We start from the raw sequence: 12,622 nt of genomic DNA on the forward strand, positions 1-12,622 counted from the left end.
TTCCAATTTCATGCTGAATGTAGCAGGTGAAGCTTGTAGAAAACCTCAGTGTGTTGTTTAAACATGAAGTTTTGAAATCATTAAGTCCAGTACCCTTAGGTAAAAACTGCAACATTTTAAAATGCCAAACATCTTGAGCTGTTAAAAGTTTGCTGAAGTTATGGATATGAACTACTTTCTTTTTTATTTTTAGCTATTATAACTGGCATTCACACGACCTCAAACTCTGTAAATTGAAAGTACTGTAGTAGAGATACTTCGCAGCCTAGTGCTGGGACCCTAATCTAGTAACAGAGCAATTCTATAAGATCCATTGAGTTCAATGAGGCTTGGGTAACGGGGTGTAGGATTGCAGCCTAAAGCTACGTGGAAGTTAGTGTGTTTGCTTATCCAGCTTATAACACTCTTTGAGTGCAGAAGGGAATAAGGGACGTGCAAGACGAGACCAGGCAATTGGCAGGCAGTATGAAGCCTCTGGATTGGCAAGGCCTGGCATAAACAGGAGAAGCCTGGCCATCTGCCCTTGCTTGTTCAAGTAACCTCTCTCAGCTGCACTTCAGTCATCAGCAGGAATCCGGAGACTGGATGTGTCTAAGGCTGTTGCTAGCTAGAAACCAGACTGGCCCTGACATGTACATGCTGGGCTATATGTATTGTGAAAATATGCCTTGGTGTGAGCATACATTTCTAACTGTAGCATGTACAGTGGTACCTCAGGTTAAGTACTTAATTCGTTCCAGAGGTCCTTTTTTAACCTGAAACTGTTCTTAACCTGAAGCACTACTTTAGCTAATGGGGCCTCCTGCTGCCGCCGTGCTGCAGCTGCACCATTTCTGTTCTCATCCTGAAGCAAAGTTCTTAACCCGAGGTACAATTTCTGGGTTAGCGGAGTCTGTAACCTGAAGCGTATGTAACCTGAAGCATACGTAACCTGAAGCGTATGTAACCCGAGGTACCACTGTAACTTGAATCCTCAAAGTATTACGTATTATATATTAGTATTATTAGTCTCCCCCCCCCCGAAAAAAAGGAACTCAAAGCAACTTCCAAAAACAAACATTAAAAACAAATATAAAAACAAGCGTTTGAAAAGGTAGGGATGCAAGTAAACTGAATAGAACAAAAGTGAGTACTTCCATATGAGACTTGAAGCAATATCCAAGACCTCCCCATCACTCCCCAATTTGTTTTGTAAATCCTAACATTTCCATTTCTCAACTCCTCTCAAGACATAGGTGTTGGACTAGATGATCCTCATTGTCCCCTCCAACTCTACAATTCCATGAAAGCCTTAATTCTTGCAGTCACACAGTCTTCAAACTTCTGATATAATTTTCTCTGTCTATCTGTCTGTCTGTCTGTCTGTCTGTCTGTCTCTCTCTCTCTCTCTCTCTCTCTCACACACACACACACACACACACACACCAGGGTGGATATACACCTAGACAGCCTATATCCGGCTACTGAGCACCCCATGACTTATTGTTAATAACCCAGAAACACAACTACCAGCTAAGTTCTCAGTCCATACCACTCAAGCATCAGCCCATCTTCCCCTCTTAAATGAAAGCCTGTAGAAAAGCACAGCTTTCCACCCACCATATTCATCATGAAGTTGCTACAGTAAGTGCCACACTTTTTAACAACAATAAAAAGAGGTGCCGGTATTGTGTGCCCCCTGAAAAAAAGCCCTGAAGATAACTATATCGCAGGTGGAGCAAGAATCCAATCAAGCTCCAGGTTCCAAATTAATTAAGTTTTATTAATTAAATAAGAATATAAAGGGAAACATAAGAAAGGCAGCTTATTGGCCTGCCAAAATATAATTAAATATAATAAAACAGCTTACTGTTCTGCCAAAACCTAAAATAAGCAGTCTTCTGTAGCAAGCATGCACCTAGAAAGTCAGGGTCACTTTGCTGTTCCCAGCAGCCTCTTACAATAGTTGGGAAGTGACAAAGCATAAAAGGAAAATTCAGTATTGTCTGCTATCTTAATCAGAAAGCTCTTGAGTGGCAGCCAAAGGGCAATTGACTGGGGTGTGAGCCTGCGTGTAGACATGTAAACCAAGATGATCAAGGGTTTGGCAACCAAGCCTTATGAGGAACAGTTGAGGGAGTCAGGTATGTTCAGCCTGGAAAAGAGGAAACAGAGAGGAGATATAACAGTAACAGCCATCTTCAAATATCTTAAGGGCTGTCACATGAAGAAGGAGCAAGCTTGTTTTCTCTTGCTCTGGAGCGTAGGACCTGAACCAATGGCTTCAAGTCACAAGAAAGGAGATTCCAACTTAACATCAGGAAGAGCTGATTCCTTGGATGCTGTTAAGCAGAGGTTTAATTGAGATTCCTGCACTGCACAGGGTTGGACTAGATGACCCTCAGAGTCCCTTCCATCTCTACTATGATTCTATATCTGAAGAAAGGAAGGTGTTATTGGGGGATATTGGAGTCTTAAAAGTGACAGGCTTTCTGAGTTCAAATTTCCATCACAATGTCCTTATACTCACACTTTTTATAATATACGTTTGACTGACTTTAGCCTTCCTCAGGCATTATTTTCATGCAAAGTGTAAGGGGGCTGCGGAACTGCATATTTAGCAATACCTCCCAAAGTCATATGCCTTGCCATTCTCACCCAATGGGCATAACCACCCAGTGGGCATACACCTCTCCCGTAGCAGTGGAGCTGCTCCAGACAATTTAGAAGCCTGGGAGATGAGGGTTCCTAAACCATGCCATCAGTCTCCATGCGTAGAACTGGGCCCCAACATGGCATGGGCAGAAGGAGCCATGAGACTTTGGGGGGGGGTCTGACTATAAGCATAGTCCCACTGCCCCCATTTTACCACCCTTGCCTCTTCATGGAAGGAACACCTGAAGAGTGCGTATGCTACATCAGTAAGTTCCTTTTCAATAGAGATGCATGTTATTAAGAGAAACAAAAAGAAATAAATGATACAAAGTGTTGCAAAGTGTATCACTTCTACCTAACATACTCTGTTTATATTTAACTGATCTGTCCCCATTAGACTCATTTCTATAATATATTAGCAGGGGACTCCATTGCCAACCTCCATTAGATGTACTTAAGATTAAAGGTACTTAAGAGGTAAATGCCAGGGAATTGAAAGAATTTAACTTGTATTAAATATGCAGCTAAGCACACATTCCATTCCATGAAGATAAGCATGACACAATAAATTTGCAGCCCAATCCTATGTAACTTTACTCAGAAATAAGTCCCACAGTGGCTACCCTCTTATGTCAATTTACTTAAGAGTAAATCCCATTGAACAAATATGCATTCCATCAATTCACTAGTGGGACATATCTCCAAGTAAAAGTGCACGGGATTGGGCTTCAGAGTGCTCAAATCACTAGTGTTAACAGATATTCAAGTAATCAATATAAACCCAGGGGCGAAACTAGACTTTATTTCACCCAGGTCAAAGACCCAGTTTGGCACACCCGCACACCCACATGCATTTACGTAAACACACACACACACACACACACACACACACACACACACACTGGCTCAGAGCCTCAATGGCACCCCTCTGGAGACTTCACCTGGGGCAAAACACCTGGCTACCCACCCCCCAGTTATGACTCTGATAAACCATGTTTGGTTTTGGGTTCTAAAGCGGCCTCTGCCCTGTTCAGTATGCACACAGAGGTTTTCTGCTCCCACCTCCAATTCACAAAGGTGTGTATATGAATTTCATCTATAGGCCACTTGGGGAATGAAACAATTCCATTCCATTCTGTAGTGTGTGTGTGTGTGTGTGTGTGTGTGTGTGTGTGTGTGTGTTCAAGGGTTTGTATATTGGCTTTTTAAGCCTCTGTACTTGTATGCTGAGAGAAAAGTGTTTTATTGGTTGAATCAGTAGAATACTGGCTAGCTGGTCACGCTTATGCTTTAAGTATTGTATCCATGTTTTTGCTTTCAGTTAAGATCTAAAACCACCCCATATATACCTAACCTGTGAGTCACATTCACCGCTGGACTACAAGTAATACTGAAGTCCTAACCCTACTGACCTGGGAGAAAGCACTTTTGAATTTGGTAGGACTTCTGAATAAACGTGCTTAGGATTGTGCCATAAGTTATATCCACCTTTGTGTGATACACCAATAGTGCGTGCAGCATAGGTCCTGTGGTATTGCTACTGTGGTTTTATATGCAGGGCACACCAATACATCTCCACTCAAAAGTAAATCCCAGTAATTTCAGTGGGACCTATTGCACTGAAATAGGCAGATTACTTATAAAATAGCATTTCATTTACTGGAGAATTTGGACCCAACAGGCTACTTCAAAAGATGTGAAGAATCATCACAGCCCCTAATGGGCCTATTCTGCTCCTCAAAATAGTTATTCATTCTTTTATATATTTTTTCTGGAAATTAGCAAAAACTAACAAATTCTTCCCCCCTGTTCTGGCTCACTGTCACAAGAACCCCCTATGTTCTGTCAACAAACTAACCTGACTAACTGTAATCTGGATTCATGCCTTGTTTTTCATCTCACTTTTGTTGCTGCTGCTGCTGTTTAGCTTTACCTCAATAGCAACACCATGTGAGATGGCAGTGGAACAGGGGGAGAGATACTGCAGCCTAATTTAAACCATAATGCTGTGAATTTAACCTTTAAATGGTAAGAAAATTCTTCTCATAGGGCAGAATATTTTGGCTCAGGATTATATATTATCAGTAAGAAATATAAGTTAAATGCTACTTCCCTCATAGTTCTGTTAAACTTTAGACCCCTGGAAGACTCAGCCTTACCATGAGGTTACATATAACAACCACAGATTCCAGAGGATTGCCATTTTTTCTGCCTCCAGTCACCGTGTAGTTGAGTAAAAGAAGACTGGGGAGGAGGAAAGCAGCTGGGACCTCCTCCTTGAGAGCACATACATTTGCCTAGTACCCGTAAACCATAGTTTGGATGACTATGACATGTAGACCAGAAAATGCTTATTACTGTTTTTGACATACTGTCGCCTCCCAGCAAATTTGAAAGCCCATTTCCAGGAAGATGACAACAACAAAACATTGATCGCTGAAGCCCCAAACAACCATGTTACCTCTTCCTATAGGTGTAGAACTGTCAAAAATGCTGCTTTTTAAAATTGGGTGAATGTATTCGGTATACCTATACAAATCTGGAACAATTACCAGTAGTGGTCACTTGTTTGGGGCAGCACTGCTTACCTGGCTTCCGAATACTGGGGTCACTGCCAGTTACCGAGAGTGGGAGTGAGCAAGGGAGAGGTCAGTATGGTGCAGGCACAGCGACAGAGTCAGTCTACCATTCCTGCTGCCGAGCCTGCACCGTGCTGATCTCATTGCCACCTTAATTCTTAATCCTCTTTCTCCGTAACCAGCAGATACCCCTAGCATCAGCAAGTCAAGAAAGGTGTCCAGCCAAGCCATGCTAGCCACTACAGATGACCAGCCTCACAAGCAGTGCTTTCCCCCCCTAGAGAAAAAGGTGCTCACCATGAAGTTGTTACAGTAAGCGCCACACTATTCTACAACAACAAAAAGAGGTGCCGGTACTGCGTATCCCTGAGTACCCCCTCCCCACCAAAAAAAAAGCGTGTAGGGAACTATATTACTTGGTTCTAGATTCAGGTAGGTAGCTGTGTTGGTCTGACGCAGTCGAAATGTGTGTGTGTGTGTGTGTGTGTGTGTGTGTGTGCGTGTGTGTGTATTGTCCAGTAGCACCTTAGAGACCAACTAAGTTTGTTCTTGGTATAAGCTTTCGTGTGAAATTTTTTAAATTTTTATTACTTGGGTGGAGCAAGAATCCAATTAAGCTCCAGGTTCCAAATTAATTAAATAAGAATATAAAGGGAAACATAAGAAAGACAGCTTACTGGCCTGCCAAAATATAATAAAATACAGTGGTGCCTCGGGTTAAGAACTTAATTCGTTCTGGAGGTCCGTTCTTAACCTGAAACTGTTCTTAACCTGAAACACCACTTTAGCTAATGGGGCCTCCCGCTGCCGCCGCTCCACCGCCATGCAATTTCTGTTCTCATCCTGAAGCAAAGTCCTTAACCTGAGGGACTATTTCTGGGTTAGCGGAGTCTGTAACCTGAAGCATCTGTAACCTGAAGTGTCTGTAACCCAAGGTACCACTGTATAATAAAACATCTTATTGTTCTGCCGAACCTAAAATAAGCCATCTTCTGTAGCAAGCATGCACCTAGAAAGTCAGGGTCCCTTTGCTGTTCCTGGAAGCCTCTTACAATGATACTGGATACCCTTGCATAATCCCTGGGGGGGAGCACTGCTCGCCAGTACCTCCATAGATCAATGTGTTCACTTTAGTAGTTAATGCATATTTTTATTTTACTAATTTGTATGAAACCCATCAGGAACTGACACAACTTGGGCTCTGCTTCAGGACTTGTTGGCACACCTGTGACTAAAAGATGAATTTATTATTGTCCTTTTGGACTGAAGCACCAACACAGAGCAAACATGGAATTTCAACACACTGTGGCATCTACAGCATGACGATATGAATGCTGTGAGGCACGTTGAGTTCAAAGGGGCTTAGTGGGGATATGTACAAGATTGCACTGAGAGTGTCATTCAGTTGCAATAAATAAATAAAAATAAAGCTTTGCTGGTGGACAATAATGGGTGGGGGGGGGATATAGTATAGATTCACAGAAGGATTTCCACATTTACTTTCTGGCAGAGCCAAGTCTAGAAAGAAACAATAAATGACTTTTACAAGATTCAGTAATTTTTATATTTTCAATCTGTGGCCAGGTGTTATACATGCCAACTCACTTTAAAATGTATTTTTTATTTTAAGAAAGTTTGAAAATTCTCCTACTTTCCATTGTTCACTTTAATGTCTAATAATATTATCAACATATGTTTGTATAACATGATCACATTTTTTTTAAAAAAATCTATGAATTCTGCTTTCCTTAGATTAAAAAGCTGCAGAGAGGACATAAAGCCCTTATTCATTTGAAAGTGAGTAGTTACAGAGATTATGCAGTTGGTTGTGTTAGAAAGGTCATAGTTACCAAGATCATCAGTCTTGCTTTGAATTCCTTTTAAGTGGGAGCTTGGTTGTTCAGACAAAAGGCTGGCTGTTCTATGCCAGTAAAATTGGATTCCCACATAAAATGTTGTCCTCCAAAGAGCAGGAACACCCAACCCGGCCCTAAAATACATTTACATGGAAATAAGTCTATTGATTTCAATTGAACTTAGATGTGTGCAGGATCAGGCTATAATAAAGAGTGAACACTACTTGCACTCAATCCTTGGTTGTACATTCATCTAGGTACAAGTCCCCTCAGTTCCAAGGGAAATTACTTGAAAGGCTTGATTTGAGCCATGACTGACGTCTGGGAATTTCTTTTCAATGACATAGCTCCATCTTGGGAAATTAGTAGTAATACTAAAGGGCAGAAATCATCTGGGCATGTACAGAGTGCAGTTCACTTAAGAATATTTCACATGCGTATTATGTGTGCATGTAGCAAACATTTACACAGAGAGCTGGGATGGGCTGTAGCTCCCTGTCTTAAGTACATAAACTGACAAAAACTCTATTTGTTGACATTAAACAAGTGAAATAGCTTGGTGTAATCATTTTCAGTCACTACACATCTGTTTTATACTCTGAGTGAATACAGATGGCTATTTACCAAGTGAAAACTTATTACAGTACATGTAACTATGCATATAACCAGTGACCTGTAGCATCATGTCAAATAATGAGAAAAACATTACCAGTCCTCAGAATGCAGCTTGAACTATCAAGAAATCAGGAGAATGCCGTTTGGCAAGAAGATGTTCTAGATCACCAGTTTGATATGTTGTTTAGCTAAAAAGACATAATAGGAAGGACATAATAGGACAAAAGGAAGTCCTATTGCTTCCTTACTCCTGGGTAAGTGAGGTTGGGATTGCAGCCAAGCCATTTTACAAAAATTAAAATGGCACGGTCCTTATAATCTAAAAAGAAACATGGCACATGAGGAATATTCCTCTACCACTTTACCCCTAGGAAACGGTAGAGGTAAAGGAAGTAAATCATATGAAGATGTAAAAAAGTGAGCATTTAACTAGTGTGCATATGTATATGGTGAAAGGTTACCTCTCGCCTCCAGGTAAATGGTATTCTGCATCCACCCCCTTCCAAGAAGGAGATCATAGAGAGAAAATGCCAACCTGTTGTTTCAGTGGTATGAGACTGCACAAACAGCCTCTGGTTCATACATTTGTTCATTTCACTGCCCAACCCCACAGTGATTCCCTAAATCCTTCCCTGTTTCCTATTTTTTATGAACCAGCAACTATGGTATGTGCTTTCCCTAACTATGGTTTCATTCTAGTGTTGAGTTCTGATTTTCAGGACAAATGCAAGCTATACTTTGCCAATTTACATGAAATGGCAACCTGTGGTTTGCCTCAGACCAGAAAAGGGAACCATCACTCATGACAGGAGAAGGTACATAATGTATATGTCTAAGACTTGTTGCTTGTTTGCATAGCTATGAACCATGGTTTGCATGACACCTGAAACCACAGACTGTACTGAATGTAGCTTATGAACCAAACCATAATATGAGCCATAAAATGTACAGGCAAGGCATGTTTCAGAACTGCTTCTCTGCTTTTGCTTTCCTGTTTAACATACCTGTCTCAAATGCAAAGAAGCTTTGAAGGGTGAATGCAAATACGTAACTATGGTTTGTCAACAGAAACATTACAAAAACCCACAATTAAACTTTGTTAGTCATTATTTGGAATAATGTCTGAATCACAATGTGATTTCCCAGGCTAGCTGGAGCTCAGGAATGTCTTATAAAACCCTGCTCACTTATAAGCAAGCAAGCTTGGGACTGCAGCTCTAGACAGCAGATACTAGTTCAATCCTTCTGTAAATAAAGTAGTCAGGGAAACACCCAATAAAACATAACAGCACATTTATAAGTATCTATGTATACCTTCATTGCAGTGAAAGGGATTAAACTACATAGTTAACAGAACACAGTTTTGGAAGCAAGTCAAATGTACAGTTTTCACATTTTTTGCAATCCTAAGAGGAATGATTATTTGAGTTTCTCACAGAAGTACGCTTGACCTTTTGAAGCCACAAATAATAGAATTAGTCACACACTAAGCAAACAAACGTATCCTTTTGAACTATCTTTTTAGCAACCATTAGCCATGGTTTCATTTTGCGTTTTGATATTAGAAATTCTCCTCCTTCTCACCATCCATTTTGAAATGGATAATATGTTAGAAAGTTTTGCATCATAGCATTCTCATGTTCTTGTTGATAGATGGAAAAGGTATTTCTGAGCTCAGTACAGAAGGTAATGCTAACAGAAACAACAGTTATACAGTCCCCAAACAAGCCAGCGCAAAATCTGGAGTACAAAGATGGATGTTCAATAATATGAAACTAGTCTTTAGTGCTAGAAACTCTGAAACTATACGCCACCTTTCCTGAATATCAGCTTTATGAAGGTCATTGGTTGTTTTTCTACAGAAAACACTGCCACATGCTGGTAATGTGGAGTAATTAACAGTGCATAAAAAAGATCATTTAAAAGGAATTCTGGTTGAGGTTTAAATAATCATTTCCAAGGAATATTTACAATAATCACCAGCCCCAAATCAATATTCACACCAAGATTTTAGCCAGGAAGTCAGAAAACCAGCAGGTTCATGACAGAAGAACCCATTAAAGTAATAGCACCGTAATCCTTGACATGTTTATTTTGCAAGCCTTGAACGTGCTTTGGTGAGAAAAGTGTGCATGGCAGTCAAATACATTTATTAGCAGAAAGAGAGGAAAACTTAATTATGTTTCAAATACATGGGTAAATTTTAAGGTGACCATGTGCAAAGGACAATAAGGCATCTCTGCACCTTTAATAAATACAAGGGAGAAATTCAGCATAGAAGAGGGACAGCAAAAATTGGTTTTTACAAGCCCTTATGGTCGCCAAGGGACTGATACTTTGAGCCTGGAAGTATAAATACCCTCCATCTATAACGCAACAGCCTGAAGAACTTAATGCCCTTGCCACATACTTCCTATAAACACCAGCTTCAACTGGATACCTATTTGGACATTTGGATGGAATATATCAACCTGTATGTGTAAATTAAGATGGATCTATTGGTGTCTGTTGTGGATGTGGGCTGACAATTCTTTGTTACTGTTGTTTTGCTTTCCCCCTTTTGTGTTTTTGTTTCTTATTTTTAATTTCTTTAATAAATATGCAGTAAAAATTTTCAGTTGAAAAGAAAACATCCTGTAGATGAGGGAATGTCTCTTGCCCTGCGTGACAAAAATTCCATTTCTATACAACTACTTGAAGTATACACATCTTGCATTATATCGCATCAGGTTTCCAAGATGGAGAGAGAGAGTTATGCAAAATAGACTTATGTATATTCGATGTGACTTTGGGGTGGGGCTAAGTGTACGGCCCTGCAGCAGTTTCCTCTTCACACGAGGAACACCTGAAGTAGGGTAGAGAATAGAACAAATGGCTAACCCTGTTCACAGCCACCAGTCCCAATAATGGCCAGGAACCTGGTGTTCAGACCATATTCCTTTCCTCCCTCCTAGAATTCTAAAATTTGCTGTTATCTCTTTCCCATACAAATGTCAGTGACTTGGATTCCCCCTGTTTCTGGTATTGACTTGTTGGCTTCAATTCACCTCCTCAGGGATCAAAATGAAAGTTGCCTGTCCCAGAGATGTGGTTGATAGAAATCACTAATTTTCTATCTGCTTGTCTGTCTGTCTTTTAATTTGTATACCGTCCTTTATTCAAAGATCCCAGGCTGGTTCACAACAGAAAAATACAAAATAAGGATACAAAATACATAACCAACCAAAAACAAACCAATAACCAAATAATAACTACTATTATTTTTATTTTATTTTTGTTATTGAAGCACCAGTGAGGATGGTGCTTTTGAGCAAACAGCTTAGCATTCTCCCAGCCAAACTTATTTAGCAAACTGCCAGGGGGGAAATCAGAAGCCCAGAAATTATTTGCAGACTCGCAATAATGCCAACCACAGCAATTCCAAACTACGTCATAAATTACGTACATAGAACCCAGGTTTGCCTTGCAATAACACTTTGCCTTACAGTCATAAACCGGGGAAGGAGCAGCCTAAAAGATGTTCACCAAAGTATGTGCATTTATATATACCTTCAGCATTTTGCCTGTTGACAAATGAAGAGGCTCAGTGGGAGAATATAGTCCTGTAGGCACACCTGTCTGCAAACCAAAACACAGCTGCTGCGTCTAATTTAGTCTAGCTTTGCAGTGTCCAATTAATGTGTTGTTTTTTTCAGAAGTGCCGCCATGAAAACGACACCTTCTCAAAAAGTGCTTTGTTCCTCATATAGTTGCTTTCTTTGGCTCAGATTCTGACAGCTGTAGGCAGGTCGAAACTACCTTAACATCACAAATACCACAGCGGTGTCGTTTGCTTGGAATAATTCCTTTCCACTGCAAATGTGAACATGAGTAAGAATTAACTTTGGCCAAACTAGAGATGAGATACTGAGATGGTAATAACTTGATTTATCTTCAATAATTCCACTGACATCCAAGATTGAAGCCATCATCATACGATAGATGTGATCCAGGATGTGACAACTGACAAGTGAAGTTCCCGTGGAAGAATTCTGGGGTGGGGATGGGACAGGGAAAGCAAGTGATTGTTCCACACATCACAGGAGTTATGCAACTGCGCTGGGCAAAAGGAGGTGACAGGTATCAATGGTTGAGTGTTGCCCACTGACTTCAGTGGGCATGTTTTAACTGATTTATTAACCTACTTAAAATATTTGTATCTCACCATTCCATGCAATAAGTCTTCAACGTTGTTTGCATAATTAATACATTTAAACACAGCGTTGGATCCAGGTAGTTAGTTGAACTTAAAACCAAATCCCATTGATTTCAACTAACCTAGGGAGAAATCTGCACCCTAGATCTGCCAGGGTTTGGTGTCTGGAATAGCTGGGTTTCCAAGTGAGCTTGCACTCAGCTGTGGCTACATTTGCTGAAGTTCAACATACCAGCTCAGCTGGAAATACACCAGTTGAAGTACTCCATCCAAGGTCAGTCGGGATTTAGTCAGAGTTCAGCTGAAGCTGGCTGAGTTGAGGTTGGGGTAAGCCCTAGCAGGGGGAGGCTGACCCTTATTCCAAGGTCTGTTCAGCTCAGTCACATGACCTAGCAACCCAGCAGAAGTTACACTGGCAAAATGGTGGCCAGGTTCAGGCACAGTGTGGCATACATTGGCATACTTGACCCTGGCCATAAAATGTGATGGCTTCCAATCGTTTCGATTGTGCTGCCTGTCTAGATCCAACCCATAAAATGCAAAATTCTACCAGGAAAACAAGTAAAAACTCTTCAAATAAACGAATAGACCCCAAAAAGCAGTAGAAGCATAATAGTCAATTGGTTGGGCAAATGAAACTTTTTTTTTACTTGGCGCTGGAGGATTAAGCTGTCTGGGGGAGATGTTCCACAACCAAGGCACCACAACTTAAAAGGCCCTATCCCTGGTCACCACCCACCTCT

The 12,622-nt window shown here is 40.7% G+C and overlaps 1 long non-coding RNA gene across 1 annotated transcript; it reads right to left on the reverse strand.

Moving 5' to 3' along the window:
• Window positions 1–1,706: 1,706 nt before the first annotated feature.
• Window positions 1,707–6,268, reverse strand: LOC308589843. The gene is made up of 2 exons (XR_014009504.1): window positions 6,223–6,268; window positions 1,707–1,897 (listed from the first exon to the last, which is right to left on the reverse strand). It is a non-coding gene; the product is annotated as an uncharacterized lncRNA (long non-coding RNA).
• Between the last annotated feature and the right edge of the window lie 6,354 nt (window positions 6,269–12,622).

The sequence above is a fragment of the Podarcis bocagei genome, assembly GCF_964188305.1.
Source record: "Podarcis bocagei genome assembly, chromosome: 6".
Lineage (NCBI taxonomy): Eukaryota > Metazoa > Chordata > Lepidosauria > Squamata > Lacertidae > Podarcis > Podarcis bocagei.